The sequence below is a fragment of the Argiope bruennichi genome, chromosome 4 (assembly GCF_947563725.1).
Source record: "Argiope bruennichi chromosome 4, qqArgBrue1.1, whole genome shotgun sequence".
NCBI classification, from domain to species: Eukaryota; Metazoa; Arthropoda; class Arachnida; order Araneae; family Araneidae; genus Argiope; species Argiope bruennichi.
This window is the reverse complement of record NC_079154.1, coordinates 111807283-111827680: the sequence shown is the minus strand read 5'-3', so window position 1 is coordinate 111827680 and position 20398 is coordinate 111807283. Positions and strand designations below refer to the sequence as shown.

The 20398-nt window shown below is 30.9% G+C and overlaps 1 protein-coding gene across 1 annotated transcript in view; it reads right to left on the bottom strand.

Moving 5' to 3' along the window:
- LOC129965393 (uncharacterized) overlaps positions 1–17979 on the bottom strand; it is an 88110-nt gene extending 70131 nt beyond the window's left edge. The window contains exon 1 of the mRNA XM_056079237.1: positions 17901–17979. The gene's annotated coding sequence lies outside the window, so the exon portion shown is untranslated. The remainder of the gene's footprint in view (positions 1–17900) is intronic.
- Positions 17980–20398: the final 2419 nt, after the last annotated feature.

Genomic DNA, 20398 nt, shown 5'->3' with positions numbered 1-20398 from the left:
GAATACTGCATTGAATTTTAAAATTATAAAATAAAATTACCTCGTTTCATATTCTTAGTTTTCGAATTCGATTTATTGTTTTCAAATTTCGAATTATTTTTATTAATTTTCGCATTTTATCAATAATTCTAAATAGAACACATAAAATGACCTATATTATAAATGTATATTGTTGTTGTATGTGGCCATAGACAAAACTTTTGTACTATAATATAATGCACTTCGTTAAGAATACATGCGATTGGAAAAGTACAGAATGAATATCAAAGTTGCAGAGAAAGCTGAAACTGGCGAGTTTGGCTACTCTAAAAAAAAAGTCAGATTTAAAATTTTAACTATTTTGAGCAATATCAAGTCGTATCATTTTAAGCACCGGAAATACTGTCGAAAGAGAGTTAAAATTATTTTGATCAAAATAATCGCAATATTTATTTGTTTGTAAACAAAATTCTGTCATCTGATAAGTGAATACTTTGAGTCAACTCAAACATTTAAATATTACATGAGAAAAAAACTGAAATTTGACGATACATAATATAACATTGCTGATTCGGAATGTTTAACCGGAAATCAGCAATCTTGATATAAAAATATCTAAGCAGAAAAAATATCACAATCATTCAAAAGTCAAAAACCTTTCAACTTTTCAACGAAAAACGATTTTACTCCATTTTATGCCATTCTCGTAAATTCAGAAATAACTTCACCACTTATTTTTGTGCCATTTCGTGTTCGAATAGCAATCTTTTCGACACAAGCAGCCAATGGCACAGCAGCCAACGAACCCCGAAAGCCTCTCTTCGACCATTGATCGGATCTTTAATCCAATCAGAAAGGGGATGAGGGGAGATGAGAGAGCGACACGTCCGGTGCGTTGACATTTTAAAAGAAAATGAATCAGGGCCACTTAAGATCAGGAAGTGAAACCGAACATTGACGCATGCATTTATCAAATCCCATTCGATATTTTCGAGGAAGAACCTTAAAAGCAGATTTCAGGAATTTGTGGAAATAAACAGGAATTGCGTCGCATCATTGGCATGAAACTGAAAGGAATTTTTTGGGGGATTGGGAGAAGAGATTTTGCTGAATGATCAATAAAGAGAATTAGAGATAAAACTTTTTTCATTTAGGATGGGTGTACCATTATCTGTCCTATTATGAAAGCAAAGCTTTGGTTTCCTTATTCATAAAGCTATGAAAATAGTGAGGATAAAAACTTCAAATCTTATGGTAGGTATCAAAATACGAAGTAAGAAAAGAGATAATATTATTATTAATAAACAGCGGATCGATTAGTCTTACTCTCTAATATATTTGTCATGCCAGAAACCGCCTTGCATCGCAATGGCGTACAATAGTGACGAAATATTAACTTTTGGCGTGAACTAGTATTTTTACTGAATCTATCATGCCATCCTTGGCAAGTTATTTGGCGATAAATCACTGACATGTGTTCATAGTACCAAAAAAAATCTACTTTGTCTTTTAGACACGTTTTCCCTCAATCGATTGAAGTAAAAATTTGACACAGAACTGAACTTGTAGTCACAAATTCCCTTACCGAATTTGATATATTTTAAGTCATTGAGTTTTGGAATGATCGCGTTTACTTAATTCTAAAGTGCGGACCGACAGACAGTCAACTCGTAGTTGATTTTGACTCAAATTTTGGCAGGTGTCTAGGCTATAGATGCTAAATATATCTACTGAATTTTATTTAACTCTCTTTATTTTGTGATTACCATGTTAACTTATATCCGAACAGTCGGACAGACGAACTTCCTCAGAAAAGGTTTTATACATAATTTGAAGAAATCTGCAAATTTGGTATAAAGACCGTATATCAAATTTCAACCGTCTAGTTCAAAGCGATTTTGAGTTACCTTTGTTGCAGACAGATAGATATTTTCCAAAAATGTGTTTTTCGAATTCAGGGAGATCTAAAACGTGGAGATTCATCCAAATCTCGAGTTTGCACTTTTTGACAATTACTGTGCTTTTTCTCTACTATGTATACGAGTACGTGAAAATCACTCATTTTACCTTAGAACTATACTGTTAAAAATGCAATGCAAATCAAAGAAACGGACATAAAAGCTGCAAATCTTAGGTGAAAGTACGTGGTGAAAAGTGATGGAAAAAAGAAAACAAACGAGGAAAGGCACGCTTAGTAAAAATTGCCACTCTTTACCTTGGAGCTATTTATATACATATAATTTTTGCCTTATTTCTAGAGAAAAGTAATCTTTACAAAAAGTTTTAAAGCAATTTATTTTTGTCCTCGTCTGATGTTTTGTAAAAGATGAAGGACACTAAATTAATTTTTTTAGATAAAATTTAGGCGATTTTATGCACAATTTGAGTATATTGGCTAAATAGCTGGAGGCATTCGTAACAGTTTATACACTGTTTATTGGTGATACATCAGAAAAAAAAGCAAAAACATCAGCAAAATTAGTCATAATTGAATATGTACCTTAATACCCGGCGTAGATTACCTTTCCACCCAGTTTTATAACTCTAGCTATTAAAGCAACTGATCCTGAGACTTTATGAGACGTAGTTATCTTGTCGTAATAGCAAAATTTAAACTAAAATCTGTCCGGGAAAAAACAGAAATATAACGATGATATTGAATCCAGAAAATTCAATATACTACAAAAATTTCAATATGGAAAGTTATCACAGATAAAATAATCGATAATTTCTATTAAAAGCCAACGCAGATGAAAAAATTCCATAACACCTCAATAAAAAATATCTTTCGTAATAATAGATTTTGAAAAAATTATAGCTCATAAGAAAAAAATCAATAAAATAAATAAATACTTGGTTTTTGATTATTGGATCAATTGATTTTTATATGAATTCCAATTCAACATTATTATTATAAAAAATAGCATGATTTCAATTTTAAAAGTACATTATTAACAAATAGATATTTCTCTGAGATTGCTGTTTAAAGAAACTGAAAAAAAAAAATAGAAACCTTGAGTTATATAAAAAAATTTTTATCAAAGGTGTATAAATTTGTCTAAGAAAAAAAAATATCTTCAAAATTTTTACGCCGTTTAACATTTTTAGGAAGAGAGTAATATGACATAAAAATGTTTCGAAAATATTGAAACAATTTTAAAAAGAAAATGATTTCCGAAACAAAACAAAAAAAAAAATACATTTTATAAAAATTAGAAAATTTTATGTTCTTTAATTTATATGAATTTCTGAAATGAATCATTTCTCATGAAACGTTGAGTGACGGAGAGTAATTATAAGTTATACAAAAGTTCAGAAACGCTAGCACATTTTAATCTGTTATTACGAATGCTATTCCAAAAACTGATTAGAATAACTAACATCACGCCACTCTTCTATTGGATTTCTAATTATCTTTAAGATAGTATTATTTTTCCATAATATATTAATTCCACAATAACCAGATATGAGTAATGAATAGTTTGAATAGATGAATAGTTATAGAGAGAGAATCTAAAGACACAGATATTTTATCTTCTTATGACCTTAAAAGGGGTCGGGGAAGAACTTTCCAATTACTTTTCCAAAATTTCTTGCTATAAAGATATATTATTTTTCTTCTACATTTTTGTAGTTTTTGATAAGCTGAAATATATTTTCATTATCTCAATAGTATCTCAAATCTACCTTTTATAAAATTTGTTCTTCATATCTCAGTAATACATAATGTTATATTTTGCGATATAGTTGATATAAGTTATATAATCTGCTTTTAATAACTTAACTCAATTTCGTATTTTAAATTTCAATATCATATCAAATTTACCTTTTATATTGTTACCGAAATTTTAAAAAAATCTTTTAAACTCGACGAGTTCGCTATAATGGGTGTATGGTGATGCAGTCAATAAGCCTCAATAAAAAACAATGATGTTTATTAGCACGAAAAAGGAGTACACAGATGACAAATACACCTTCGAGATCTACACTCTAGCAGCATTTACAACAAATAGCAGTTTATTAGTAGTAATCGTTAGTAAACAACAAACACAGGGCACAAAGGGGACAGACAGAGCTCAGAGGGAAGATGAACTCTACTTAGTTGTTCACTAAAGTCTCTCCAAACGTCTGCTATTATTTACTGTTTCTTTGCTTTAGCTGTACCCAACTGCCTACTCACTACTATACTACTGATACTCCACACTCGACTCGATGCTGCGTCAATACTTGTCTCCACGACTCGGCGCATGGTTCAATCCACCAATCACTTCAACTTCACTCAACACTTGCGCTTCGCTGGACTGATCCAACTAATTCGTCGTTAACTCACTATACGACTGATTTCGGCTTGGACTGTCAGCCTTTTTGCCGGGCAGAGAAGGTTCTCGAATAATCAAGCATAACTCGGCTCCTATTGGTCTTATTGCCAAAATTCTTGAAGATTCTAGTATCATCTACTTTGTCGCCAAAGTCGCCAAATCTCCAAATAATCGCCGTGTTTGTCTCCAAACTCAGGAATCATTGGTCAGGCATCCGACCATCATCCAATAGTCGTAAAACAGTCTTTCCTACTATGGAACTAACTGTCCTGGGAAGCAGTATTACAGATTCGTAACAATGTAAGCTGTGTTTCATATCTCAGCAATACATGCGATATAGTTAACGATATAATCTGTGCATGTCATATGATATGTCTTATTTCATTTCAAATCAGTGCATGTCATTTAATATGTCTTATCTCATCTCAAATCTGTATTTTAATATATCTTGAACTCATCTCATCTCAAATCTGCCTTTTATATAATCAATTTTGAATTCTCAGTAATACATAGTTTGCTATATAGTTGACGTACACCATATAGTGTGACTATAATATAAGACTTCACCTTGAATGTAAATTTTAAAAAGTATGACACTTAATAAATTAAAAGAACCAAGTCGAATGAAGAAAGGCGGACTCAGTAGCTAATAAACAGGAGGGCTACTTCTTTTACCCTCCGTGTTTTGTGAAAAAAACGAATTTAAATGCGATATTACCAAAACCCATTCAATAATTTTTATTTTTATTCAAAATAATCTCTTGATCAATCGATCCTCTAAAGAGAAACCTAATCTGATATGATAAACTTTAAATTTATATTCAAAAGGATTTTAACTTAAAAGTTCCAAAAAATTTATTCTTCAGGAAATTCACTTATCTGATCTAGAACATAATTTTCTTCCAAATTTAATTTCAAAACTATTCGTTCGAAGCTAGTTAAAAGTGACGCCGACATTTCCCTTCTCTTTCTAACCCCCTACCCTTCTCCATCCCTTTTCACCACACCTTCCTTTCAAACTCTCATCACTTTCGGAAATCGAGCCGCAATCATTGCCCTATCTCCATCGAGAACATTTTATCAGCGAAAATTTTCACTTCGGATGGGAGCCAGCAGAAATCGTTTGCATAATGGGGAAAATCCAAAGCCAAGTGACGAGTTCTTCCCACTCCAACAGAATTATTTGAGGGGGGTTACAAAACTTTTCGAAAGGGCCCCCACCCGAAGTGAATGTTTTCGAATGTGGAAACTTTTGCATATGCATGAGAAAGTTTTGGCGCGGGATCTTTATTTTTAGAATAGTTTTGGCGGCAAGTTTGGACATGGACATATATAGAGCATTAAATATGTTTTAATAAGTTTCTAAATGGGGTTTAGGGGGTGGATTTGCATATTTTTGAAAGATTGTTTTTGTTCTTTTGCGGGTGGGTTTGAAGAAGTGTCTCTGTTTAAGACAAGCAGCCGTTTTAAAAGGCCTTGAATTTCCGTTACTTAGAATTTCGAAATTTGAGTTTTGTGCTGGTAAGTACGAACAATTGAAAAAGGTACGAGGGAAGAAAATAAAGAATATCAAGCCCCCCCCCTTTCTTTCCTAAAATTAATACCTCCTCATTTTCTTTTTCGATAAAAATAGCCAAATGCAATTGACTATTTTTATATTTTAATTGTTCTTCCTGATGGAATAATAATTAATGTATTAGTGTTAGATGTTAAGTTATGCGGAAATTACTAAATAATCAAAATATTCTTTCTTTTCATTTTATTCAAACCATTAGGAGTCTATTAATATATATATATAATATATACAGTGCACTCCCGATTATCCGCGAAATTGGGTGGCACGGCCGCCGCGGATAATCCGAAAAAAAAAGCTAAAAATTGGTATAGCAAAAGAGAAAACAGTCATTCCAACTTTGAAAAATCGTTTTATGTACAATAAAACGTAAAACAAACAGCAGGAAATGTTTAACTAACGCTTAATATTTTAGTATATCACTCAAAACTAACCTAAAATGCATTTTTTTAATGAAAACAGAAAAGTGCTTTGTACTTACGAGAGGCGTCAAGGATACACAGAAAAATTAATACATATGTACTGTTTTAATACTGTAATGTATTTTATGTAATTACAAAAGCATAACTGTAAAACTGCACCTTTTTGAAAAAATCAGTCAAAAACATTGTGCGGTAGGCGCGGATAACCCGCCCGCGGATAATCGGGAGTCTACTGTATATATATATATATATATATATATATATATATATATATATATATATATATATATATATATAATATGTGTGTGTGTGTGTGTGTAACATTATTTGTTGTGAAGCAGGATGCAGTTTGAAGACAGTGAAAAGACTTTTTACATTTTTAAATTCTTTTTAATCCATCGGGAAAGCATAATTATTTACAAGCAAACGCGGACATTGCGCGTCCGCCACAGCGCAGTACAAAGCGGAAGTGGGGGAAAAAGACCGAAATAAATTATCCCTCGCCTTATATAACCTTAGATTTTGATAGGGAAAATATTTCTTCATTGTGCTAATATATTAATAAGATTCTGATAGGGATTTCTAACGCATGTCGATCACATGTAAGGGAAACACAGGGATCTTTTAAGAAAAAAGGTGCTTACTGGACATTTTTTACCCCTTCACGCTGAACGTGTGAAAGTATCGGCGTTTAGTCGATTCAGCAGTTTTGTAAAGCTTCTCTTGAATTCATTAAGTAGAGACAGTGGAATCGGATCACGAAATAAGAGAATAATTTTTAGAATGAAGTTACTATGAGCTAAATTTAGATAAAATCTTGGAAATTAATTAAATGGAAATTAAAAGTTTAAAATATCATTATATATATATATATATATATATATATATATATATATATATATATATATATATATATATATATATATATATATATATATATATATATATATATATATATATAAGAACGTTTTATTTGATTGACTAATTTTTAAGTGATATTTTAACATAAAATATTTCACGTTCACTTTCTTTTTATTATATATCTTTTATTTCTCTCCCTCTTCATATATTAACCCTTTAAAGGGCCATTTTTTTTCTAGTCATATTATGTTAAAATATTTTTAGACTTGAAATTAGAATAAGAAAAGGGATTCATTTAGATTATTAGATAAATTTAATTTGATTTATTAATTAATTTGGTTAATTAATAATGAAGTAACAAATCAAGACGCATCATTTTGTCTGAGATAAAGAATTGAAGCATCTAAGTTTCTGACTTACTAAAAAAATGTGTCAGAACTTATGCTAACCTACATAATTTCATACAAAGATTGATAAATTTGGTGGGAAGCATACTTCCCACGGTCCTAGAAAGGGTTAAATCGCTGTCTTCAATATCTCAATATCATCTCAAATCGCCTTTTTACTTTCTCATATGAGACGTATAAAGGAAGTATAGTATTCTTCAAAAAATGCGTATTCGAGATTTTGACTTATCTTCGCATTTTAGACCGCCGTTAGTTCGAAAAACACATTTCTGAAAAAATGTCCGTCCGTCTGTATGTCTTCTGTCTGTGATAAAGATGACTCAAAAGCGCTTTGAGCTGGATGGATTAAATTTGCTATACTGTCTTCAGATCAAATTTATAGAATTCTATCAAATTGTGTGCGAAATCCGTTCAGAGGAAGTCCGTCTGTCAGGTTGTTCGAACATAAGTTAACACGAGAGCTACAAAACGATGAGAGCTAGATATATTTAATTCGCTATATCTAGATACTATATATCTAGATATAGCGAAGATATTCGCTATATCTTTATACAGATTTAGCATATACAGTATAAACACCCACCAAATTCTGAGCCAAATCCTACAATGATTTAATAGTCCGTTGCTCTATATTTTCATAAATATGTTAATACGTTTACTCCAAATCGCAATGGCTTAAATATTTGAAATTTAATATTTGATTTCGTGACTACAAGTGTAGCTTTGCGTAAAAGGTTTCTTTCAATCGCTAAGGAGAACTTAGTCTAAAATCCAAATTCAATTTTCAGTTTCTATTAACGGCATGTAAGGGATTAATCGCCAAAAGTTTTTCCAAGGATCACACAATAGATTTAGTAAACATGATAAATTCGTGCCAAAAGTTAATATTTCATAATTATTGTACGCCAATTCCATGAAAGGCTTCCCTGGAATAACATCTTGAATAAAGTGTATGCGAGAAAATTTTGGACTAACCACTCCCGCTGGTTGTGTATAGTCTATCTTTTATGTTTCCATAATACATAATGTTACATTTTGCAATAAAATCAATATAAACTATGTATCCGTCCTTTGATGTCATATATCAATTCCGCAATTTGTATTTCAATTTAATCTCATATTTGCCTCTTATATAATCTGTTTTTAATATCTCAATATTGTATAAGGAAATAGTTGGAGATACAATTTCATTTGATACTACGTATCAAATGAAAGTGATACTTCCGTTGCCCTTCTCAAGGTCAACACATGTATTGTATTGGCGCGTGGCCGAGAATCCCATGTTATATAAGACTAGTGATCATTTGTTTCAGCTCTTTCCCTTCTTTCTTACTTCTGCTTTTGTGTTGCACTGCGCCTTCTTGTAAATAATCATGCCCATCTCCGAGAGAGATTAAAACGAAATTAAAAATACAACGTCTCGTCTATGTCTTCAAACCCGCCTTCTGCTACAAACAAAATAATATTTTATATATATAATATACGAATTTTCTAGGTTGTTATGTAAAGTACCATCCGTACCTTTTGATGCTGCGATTTTGATTTGATTTTCAGAAATTTAATAATCAGGATTCCAGCAGAGACCAACGAAATTCATATTGGCATAAAATAATAAAGAACTAGTAACTTTACAATCTAAATACGCACCTTAAGACACTGGCGAGAAAAATCACAATACTTTTCTAACCGAGAATAAACTATTCTAGCAAGCATTTCAGGAATCCAAACATTTGGCGAGGAAGTAATTTTTTTTTCGCCGCCAAAGATTTCAGGCGAGTAAAATCGGACAAAATGAGATTCGAATGTTCTCTCTCTGCAGCGAACAGGTGGAGATTCTCCCGTGAGAATAAAACATTATTCCACCGAGCTGTTGCCAGAGGAAGACTGCGTTGTTTATCTTTCGGTGGCATTTTCAGAGTTCACTTTAACATTTGGAAGGAAGGAGTTATTTTAAGGCTCCAGGTGATAATGCCACCGAGAAATAGAACGAGCATCGCGGATCATTTTTTGATAAATGGATGATAGATTAACGAGTAGAATCGAAAAATCTAGTTTCAGCTTTTGCATAGAAATGGCTGTAGTTTCACTTTACTAACTGGGACCGAAAATATAGATAATGTCAATATATTTAGTATTGAATATTTTAGCTTTATTAAGCTTTATTATGAAAATTAATTTTTTTATATAGTAAAGGTTTAAGGATTCGATTGGATAAAATGAAATTTATATAAATTAATTTCAATTGAAATGTTTATTTTTCCAATGTTTTTTCACAAGCTATGAATTCTACTATATTTTCATATATATGTATATTTGAACATACATGAATATATGAATTCTACTGTATTTTCATATATATGTATATTTGAACATACATGAATATATGAATTCTACTGTATTTTCATATATATGTATATTTAAACATACATGAATATATGAATTCTACTGTATTTTCATATATATGTATATTTGAACATACATGAATATATGAATTCTACTATATTTTCATATATATTGTTACGAAATTTCTGGGGTTCGTTTGGATAGTGGGAGTTATATGGTGTGGAGAACGCTCAATCAGCAGGCGGCAGTAGAAAAAGAAACAACGACGTTTATTTACACGAAGACACACAGGACAGCGCAAAGACGACAACTATATACAGCACAGAAGACGATTATCTTCAGCCGAGACGTGCAGCAATAACAGCATACACAGCAGCATACAACAAGACTCTACTGCAGACAGTAGCGCACAGCTTAGTTCAGCACTAGTTTGACTCCGTCGCTGCTACGCTTATACCTGGAAGACAAGTTCTTCACCGTCGATCCCGACTACTCTACTCTGTCGCTTCCGACAAGTCTTCGACTACTCTCTGGTTCACGACGACTCAGCAGCTGCAGGCTGCTCCTTTTATAGGTCTCAGGAGGCGGGGATAGAAGCCTCTCAACCAATCAGGAACGTTCGAGGCACATCTCGGTTCCTACTGGACGGATAGGGAAAATTCTCGATGTTTCGGGTATAATCTATTTTGGAGCCAAATTCGTCGCCACGTCGCCAAGTTTGTCGCCAAGCTCCGGGACCTCCAATGCGACACCGTACTCCGTCCAATGCAGATGACTGTAAAACATTCTTTCTGATGATTGGACCAACTATGCTGGGAAGCCGCATCACAGATTCGTAACAATATGTATATTTGAAAATACATAAATATATGAATTCTACTGTATTTTCATATATATATATATTTGAACATACATGAATGTATGAATTCTATTATATTTTCATATATATGTATATTTGAACATACATGAATATATGAATTCTACTATATTTTCATATAAAAGTATATTTGAACATGCATGAATATATGAATTTTACTATATTTCATATATATATATATATATATATATATATATATATATATATATATAATTATTACTTGAAAACTTATAGAAAATTGGATAACGTTATCTGAAGCATTCACCTTTAATCATCAGATTTTTATTGCTTTTTCCTATAGAAATAAAAATTAATTTTCGATGAAGCTTATCTTACCAACAAAAAGAAAACAAACAGCATTTTTTTTTTTTAAATTCAGTTATTTTTTTTCTGGTATACGTAGTATTGACAAAGTATAGTTAATCGTCAAAAAATTCGAATTCGCGATTTTGACGAATCCCCACGTTTCATGCCTCCCTCTATTCAAAAAACACCTTTTTAGAAAATTCTCTGTTTCTCTATCTGTCTGTGACAAAGGTAACTCAAAAACGCTTTGAACTAGACAAATGAAATTTGGTAAACCATCTTTACATCAGATTTGCAAAATTCTATCAAATTTTGAGTGAAATCTGTAAATAGGCTGTTTGTATAAATTAAACCGATAACTACAAAGCGAAGAGTTCTAGATAGATAAAACTCAGTATATAGATTTAACATCTATAGTGTTGACACCTGTCAAATTTTAAGCCAAATACCTCTAGGAGTTGACAGTCTGTCGGTCTGTACTTTCAGAAACATATAAACGTGATAACTCAAAAATGAATGGATTTAAGTATATCAATATATTATTAAGTATATTTGGTAGGGGATTTTATAACTACAAGTTCAGTTTTGTGTCAAATTTTTGTTTCAATCAGTTGAAAAAAATGTATCTAAAACACAAATTCGATTTTCAGATGCTATTAACAGCATGCCAGGGATTAATAGCCAAAAAACTCGCCAAGGATGACACGATAAATTTAGTAAAAATATTAAATTCACGCCAAAAGTAATATTTTGTAATTATTGTACGCCTATTCCATGTAAGATGTTCTTTGGCATGATAAATTTATTAGAGAGTATGGGAAAATGTTTTGGGAAGACCAAACTCGGTAGTTTCATTTATAAATTATCAACAAGAAATTGCCCATAAACTGTTAAACACTATGTGAGATTTCAACGCGTTTTCTTCCTGAGTAATGTGTCATTTTCAATATTTAATTTTCTCAATATGCTTCCGATTCCCTTTTTACAACACTTTAAAATTAATAAAAGTAAGCTTTTCATTACTATCAATTTTGTAACAGTGTAGAATTTTTCTTCATTTTTAATGAATTCTTAAAGAAAAAATATTTTTTAACATATTTTACAATAGTTTAAATTTTTATTGTTTTAGTTATCGAATTTGTACTCTTCGGAGATACTTTGTGTTACGACTGTATTAAAGATATATTTTGTAAGTATTACTATTAACATAATTTAAATTCTTAAAAATAATGTGAAGATAAATCAATGTTAAAACATTATCATATTAGCACATTTCAAATAGGTTAAAATTTCATTTAATTTTTGGATATTGCTTTGCTGGATTTTTAATTGATTACATTTTCTTCTGTAATTTAAACTTTGATTAATTTAATATAGAACATAAAACAAAAAATATTTTTTCGCTCATTCTTTTGCTGAAATTATTCGGACTGTAAAAGTTAGCTTCTGATTAAAGAATTTTTTTAAAAAAAATATCCTTTCAAAGATTTATTGATAAACCTTTCCTTCTTAGTAAAAAATTAAAGAAAACTAATGAAAGATAATTAGAGACAAATAATTAATATGAGAAGTAAATAAAAAACGGTATTTAAATCGTCAAAAAATCAAGAATTCGAAATTTTAACGAATCTTCACATTTTAGAGCTCTGTAAGTTCGAAAAACACATTTTTTTTTCATTATGGCCACCCATCTGTCTATGAACGCAATCTGCCAAAAACTTTTTGATGCAGACAGATGACATTTTGTATTTGGAACATAGATCAAATTTGTAATTTCTATCAAATTTTGAACCAATTCTATTCAGAAGTTCTGTCTATCTAGCAGCCTGAGTATACACAACTACAAAACGTTAAAAATCTGGAGAAGTAAAATTTGGTACAAATCTGTAGCATCTAAAAGGATGTCGTTTCTTGCAAGACTTTGAACCAAATCTATTAAAAGGTTGTCTGTCTATCGGTCTGTGCTTTCGCAAGCATATAAACACATTGACTTAAATCAATAAAATTTGGTATGTGATCTTTTAACTACAGTTGTAATTCTATATTAAATTTTAGTTATAATTGGCCTGTAAAAAGGCTTTCAAATTGCATATTCGGTTTTTCTGTATTGTATGAACTGTATTCCAACGATTAATCGCCAAAGATTGGCGCTTTTAGGCCCTTTCATACTTATTGTTCACCAATAGCATGTTGCTAATAATGCACAAGTATGATTATTAGCGAGCATACAAGAAAGTTCCATGAAGTGATGCTAATACTATATCACATGACTTTTTTTCTCTGAATCCATAATAGAAAAATCAACTATTGTAAGGATTCGACCGTGTTTACATTAGGACAGTAGCTGGTCTTGAAATGAAATCACGTTTCATTTATAAAATCTTCTCGTCAAGGAAACAAAATGCCGTAGTTTTTCTCTAATATCAAGGATATGCGCATGCGCAGTTTCTTGCGATCAGCGGCAAATGGGAATATGAATTGAATCAAGACCTACCGCTAAACGTTTCTTCTTTACCTTCTATGCACAGTCGTGTCCTTTCACATTATCTTTCGATCGTGGATAAGATTGTCCAGTTGGGTTTTTTTTTTATCTTACAGTGCTTCGTAATGCTGGGTAGCTATTATCCCTGTGCAAATGGGGATCGAGGATTTTTTTCATCTTCTGAAACTGATCTGTCTTTGCTCTAATCGCCCGATAAATAGTTTTACTCTCCTATCCTATTTAATCATTTCATGTGTGAAATAGTTAAATAGTTCAGGCTAGTGTTAGAAAGCCTGAAATTTTCTTGTAAAAAAACTGAAGGGTATCTCCAATGTCAAAATGAGTCACATGTTTCATTTCTTAATTACTTGAAAAAAACGAGCATGAATTTTCTTAATTCTTTTTGAAATTCTGAGTTTGCATAGGATATATCTGTAATTTTAATTAGATGGTAATATAAATTTTAAATTACAAAATGTATCCAATGAAATTCTTAGTTATAAATAAAAATAATCTTCAATATTTAATTATGCGTGTATTTAACTATATATTCGATTTTTAACCCTTTGCAGTAGTAAAAGTAATTGGATGCATATTTATTCACTTAAGACAAGGATTTGTTCATTGCACCGAAAAATAAATATATATATAATTGTTTTAATTTATATATTCCCAAATTATTTTCCACATCTTCTCACTACTCTGCAGGTATTTTTAGCAATTAAAATTAAAAAATAAGCGAATAAAACGTCAAAATGATGCTATATCATGAATGGTGAGTGAGGGTTACCATCTGAGTGCAAAAGGTTTAATACGAAAAAGATTTTTGAAAATTTCAATGTCCCTTTGTTATTTAGAAGTAAGTATTTCAATATTTCATTACAAAATATTTATGTTTATTTAACAATTATTACAATATGCATTTTTATATAATCATTGCTGAAAGCTTCTTCCTCTTCTACCATAATAATTTTTTCTATTAGGACTTGTTTCCAAATCAATGCAATTTTTAACGAATTAAAAGTTAAAACCTCATGTGTCTTACCTACCAAATAATATGAGTTGGAAATTCATCGATTTTCTCAGCATCTGCGATTTTCTTGGGCTAAAAATTCTGTAAGCTTCTGCTAGCTCAGATACAGTTTTTTTTTTTTATCTACTCAAAATTTAAGTTGATTATTACTCGCCCAGTTTAATCTTTTAGCTAATAAATAGCCAAAACTGCATTTGTTAAAACTTTTTCCCGGTTGATGTTCAATAGCACTTTTTGTGAATTTAAACAGATAAAGCAGAAGTTAGTTAAGACATAAGGAATGTTAGTTATCACAAAAGCCACGAGGTTCAACTCTTTCGTAAGATATTATCGCTCATTGGGACTTTTCTAATCTGGTTATAATTGGTTTGGCTTCTGAAATTATCTTTTATTGTTAAGCAAAGAGTCTTCATATTATCACATTTTGAAAAACTTTGAATATTCAAATCTTTTCAAAGAAATTATCAGATCTATTTTATCAAACGGAAGAAGAAAGCTTTCATGTTTGTCTTGGAGAAGACTCAGAAACTAGTTCTTAACCCTCGTTGAATTCTTATAATATTTCTGTAATCACAAGCAATCGAATTCACTGTATTTTTCTTTCGTTTCCAAGGTATTTTAGTGAAATAATAATTTATTTAAAAGTAATTGGCATAATTTTTTCCTCCAGGGCAAATTACCCATTACTAATAAAAAAAAGAATTTAGAAACACTTCTCTGAGCTCAGTACAGTATTTTACGAACAAAATAGAAATTGATATAAAACCTTTAGTATTGTTTGCCAACGGATTCTAAAACCCTCTTTTGCGCATGCGTTAAGATGGGTTTAATTCGGCAAAATACGGGTGAGAGGAAAGATGAAGGGAGGAGATGTTTACATTTAACAATAATGTAAATTTGGGAAATGGCGCACATCATTTCGTGCGTAACCCCTTAATGAGATAGAACCGCCGAAAAGTGGTCGTCTCAGATTACTGAAACGAATAGTATAGGAATATATTTGTCTGTTAACTTAAAGAAATTGATCAAAATATTTGCCTAGATGCTTAGTTTATTTTTTTCTACAGAGATAAAATATAGAGAAAAGCTGAATCGGCACTAACTGGATTGAATCCGAATTACATTATTTTAAAAATGCCATAACTAACATGCATAGTGAATGATTTATTTCAAAATCAATAGTAATAATTCATATGGCTTAAGTAGTAGCCACTGGAATTACGAGACGCTATAAATATTTTTATGAAGCTTTATGCAATTTCAATTCTAAAGAAAAATATTGCTTTATTATCTGGATATATATCTCTTAAAAATAAATATTTAAGTGCGGTTGTATATTCCATGACGATACTTCTTCAGACTCCTTTATTGGAATTTAATAAATAATTAATAATTTTTCGTAGATTTGAAAAGATTTCATGTTTTTAAATGTTGACCTAATATCAAATTTAATTTTTGAGTATTAACGGTAACTAAGTAATTGATTAAATAAATATTTATACGAAAAAAATACTACAATCAAGGTTAAAAATATAAGAATGGAAATTACATTTTCAAACAGACAATTTAAAGTAATCAATTTAAAAATATTCATTATCCTAAACTTTTTGTTTTTTACTCTATTTATTTCATACTAGCCGCCTTTGGCGACCAGCCGGTTCGCCAATCTTAATGTTCGTTAAAATATTAATAATTAAATACTTTATGCAATTCCTACTTTAATAGCTTCTTCATCAAAATATATTAAAACTTCAAATTTTGATTGTCATATAATTCATTCATAATATTATAAAGGCCTTCAGTCATAACGTAATATGTATCTCTAATTTTCTGTTAGCACCCGTAGAATTTATGCTTTAAATTAAAGTGGAAAGAATTAATCTTCAATTAATATAATTATATTTTTTACTGAAACAAAGCATTTTTTTATAATCTGATTACTGAAAATAGAGTCACACAGTGTTTAAACTTTATGGGCACTAAAGAATATCTTTTTTAATTTATGTAATATCTCAAGAGTTTGTCAACAAAATTTTCTTAGATTCATTATGAGCAGATCGATTCTTTAACAATGCTTAAATTTAAATGCATCAAACACTAAGAAAATAAAACGAATCGTTTAAAATAAACGGTTGAAAACAGGTTTTAAAAAAACTACTTAACTTAAAACTCCCTATTGCTAAATGTTACGATGTACTTAATTACGATGTACCCCTATTGCTACGATGTACTTAAAACTATAAGCATATACAAAAAATATATAACTAACATAAGTACAATTTATTTACAAAAGCATGCAACTAACCCAAAAATAATTTAAATCATCCATTGATAACGGTTGTCATGGCAACAATCAGAACAGAATGCGCATGCGTGAATTTTCTTCGCCAGTTACGTAACGCAAATACGTGATTTTTTAAACTCCAGTTGGGGTAACGCTATGCGGATTAGAAATTTTTAATTTCCTTTATTCTGTTTTATTTTAATTCAAAAGTACTTCAGAATGAATCTGAAAGATCGATTCATTAACAATATTTAATTTTAAATGCATCAAACACTAAAAAAATAAACAGAATCGATTGAAATAATCCGCCGAAAAATTTTAACCCTAGCCTCATTACTGTTGGGAGAAAAAAGCCTTTCTCATTTGGCGATGGGAAAAATGGAAGATATTTTTGGCGGAAAAGTTGGCGGTGGGGAAAATGGAAGATTTTTTTGGCGGGGAAGTTAGTTTTAAATTAATAATTAAAATTCTAATTAAAAATTCGAAAAAAGAAACCCCAGGTACACATTCCCAACCTCCAAGGTATACATGTACCAAATTTGGTAGCTGTATGTCAAACGGTCTGGCCTGTAGAGCGCCAACACACACACACACACACACACATTGAGCTTTATTATAAGTTTAGATATAGATAAAGCTAATACAAATACAATAGTCTTAGGTTTAAAAAAATGCAATAATGCTATTTTGCCATCTTGCCAGTAAACAGAAATTTTATAATTTTTCTTGAATAAAAATGTTTACTTATTTAATAAATAATACTTTATAAAAGGACATAATATCGCCATGCAGATAAAAAATGTGATCATTAAAATCTGAAATTATATTTGACAACCCAATTTTAAAGTAGATAGTTAAAATAAACAAATTTCCATTTCCATTCGATTTAATTTCAACATTATTACCCTACAGAATTAATCAATACTTAATACGTTACATAAATGTTATTTATTAGATAGATCTTATCAAACTCAAGATCAAGATTATTAAAGTATTTCATAAACGATCACCTACCTTTCTTTCAGAATACTGTTTTTCTGTCGTTTCACAACGAACCACAAGCAGATACGCATAAATAAATAATGGATTGCTACCTCGATTTAAAAATTATCACTCTTCATACGATAAAACTTTTATCTCCTTATCATATTTCTTATCCTTTAAGTCCCTGATAAATACTTTATAACTTACGACATATTTCCCCATAGTGATTTTTTTTCTATCTCGCATACTCGTGAAATCTTACTTAAGACTTCAGAAATGCTACAACATTTATCCTAAATCGCAAATTGGATTATCATAAGTAAAAATCGAAAGATCTTTTTTTGGTGAATACCGGTTGTTTCGCGTTCATTTCAAGTAATTTGATAGAATAGTTATGTATCTTTTAAAATCGTCTGCGTGATATTTTAATAAAATGAATAATTGTTCGCGTTTCAAATTCAAAAGAATAAAAATATCTTCTTTTAAGTAGCACAAATATGTATCGCATCATGAATTTTAAAACATTTTAGAGAATAATAAGTGCATTAGTTAGATGTAATAATGTGAAAGATTTTGACGACTGAATAGTTAATGAATCCTGTCTCAGAAGTTGATAAAATATGAGCAAAGATCTATGTGCTTTCGTATAATAAATCTAATTTGAGAACCGAAATCATCGAATAAATGTAAATTATCTTGGTTTAAAAATAAGTTTTTATTCTGAGGTTTCGCTTGTTTCTTTTACTTTTAACTGCATTCTCTTTCAGCAACAACAGATCCCTGTTTGCAAATGCTTGTTGTTATTAAAGAGAAATAAGTATGTTCAGTAAATGTCACTTAATTTTAAATTATGGCATCCAGCAGTTGGAAGTAACCCAAAAGTTACACTAATGAACGGAGCCTTTAGCCTTGCATTTTAAATAAACGCCAGCTAGCGCGCGAAATGTTAAATGCGCTAAGAATGTTACTTAATGAAATTTTAGCTTTTAGTGCATAATTTGCTTCAAAGGCAAGGTATTTCTCTATCTTTTAGATAAAAGACTTCAAATATAATAGAAATGCCTTCATTTTCTTAAGCAAGTAAACCTTAGGATTTTATAAAGGTAGCGTCGCAGTACATATCTGGTTTTGTCACTTAACGAATTAAATTTATTTAAGATACATTTTCTGTATTAAATTTACGCTCCGTAAAATAGTTAATAAATGTGCAACTTGTAATCCAATTTTATTAATGTAACTCTTTCCCTGTCTTATGAAGTAATTTTAAATTTGTTGCTAAAGACAAATTGATCTATAAATAATAAAAGCAACTTATATTTTAAGTATATCAATCTCTTTATCAATATGAGGGCGCAAGTCTAAATATGTGCTGTAAGGGGTACTTCTATTTCACTTGAATTAATCATTTGCCTTGACCTCAAGACTTATAACAAAAGAAGACAAAAATAAACGATAAGTAAAAACCCGAAGTATTTTTTTCTACTGTTTATTTTCGGATTCGGAAACCCACTGCGTATTTGAGCATGCGACAGGACGTGTAGTGAATAGCTTATAAGCCAGTTAACAGCTACACTACCCGAGCAATTGCTTTTGTATCGTGGGCATGTTACTGGACTGCGAACCACAAGATCCTAGGTTCTATACTCGTGCATACCAATTCGCCACATTGGTGACCCGGACGTGATCCTTAAACCTCAATCTTCGTACAGCTGTTGTGGCGCCGTCTACCCACAACCAAAGTCGTCAAATTCACTTGACGCAGCAAACCAAAGTCGTCAGACTCACTTGACGCAGCAATCCAAAGTCGTCAGACTCACTTGACGCAGCAAAAGCATCAGCAACCACTCGCCATAACGCTTGGCGCTACTCAAATGGGTACAGGCGCATTAGAGTCAACAGCTAATATATCACCACTCAACAGCCATATCGTTCGTCTCGCCTCCGACTCACTGGAAGGAGAGTCTGTAGTGAATAGCTTATAAACCAGTTAACAGCTGCGCTACCCGAGCAATTTGTTTTTTATCGTGGGCACGTTACTGGGCTGTGAAACATAAGGTCCCAGGTTCTATCCTCACTCAAACCCATCCGCAACAGGCGCGTTTATTTAGTCAGAAAAAGGGGTGTGAGGAGATGTTTATATTTAGCAATAGGGGGAACTCAGATTATTCCACTCAGAATTAAGAAGCATAATAACTGCTCATCTTTCTGTGAACCACCCCTTAGCTAAGAACAAGTGTCGAAAAGTGCTAATCTTAAGATCCTGATAGAAAAGTAATATGAAAACGAAATAATAACAATTCAAATCATTCACTAAAAATTATAAAAATAAGAGGGATTTGGAAACCAATTATATCACTTTTGGAAAATTTTTAAATTAAAACTGTTTTTTGAATACCCGGCTCTTTTTATAAATTGGTTAAAAAATGTTTCGAGCGTGTAGTCCGAAATATCGCAGCATGATAACATGTTATGACTGATTCGCTTGCTATCATATTATTTTTTTAAATTTATTCCTTTACAATAATTGT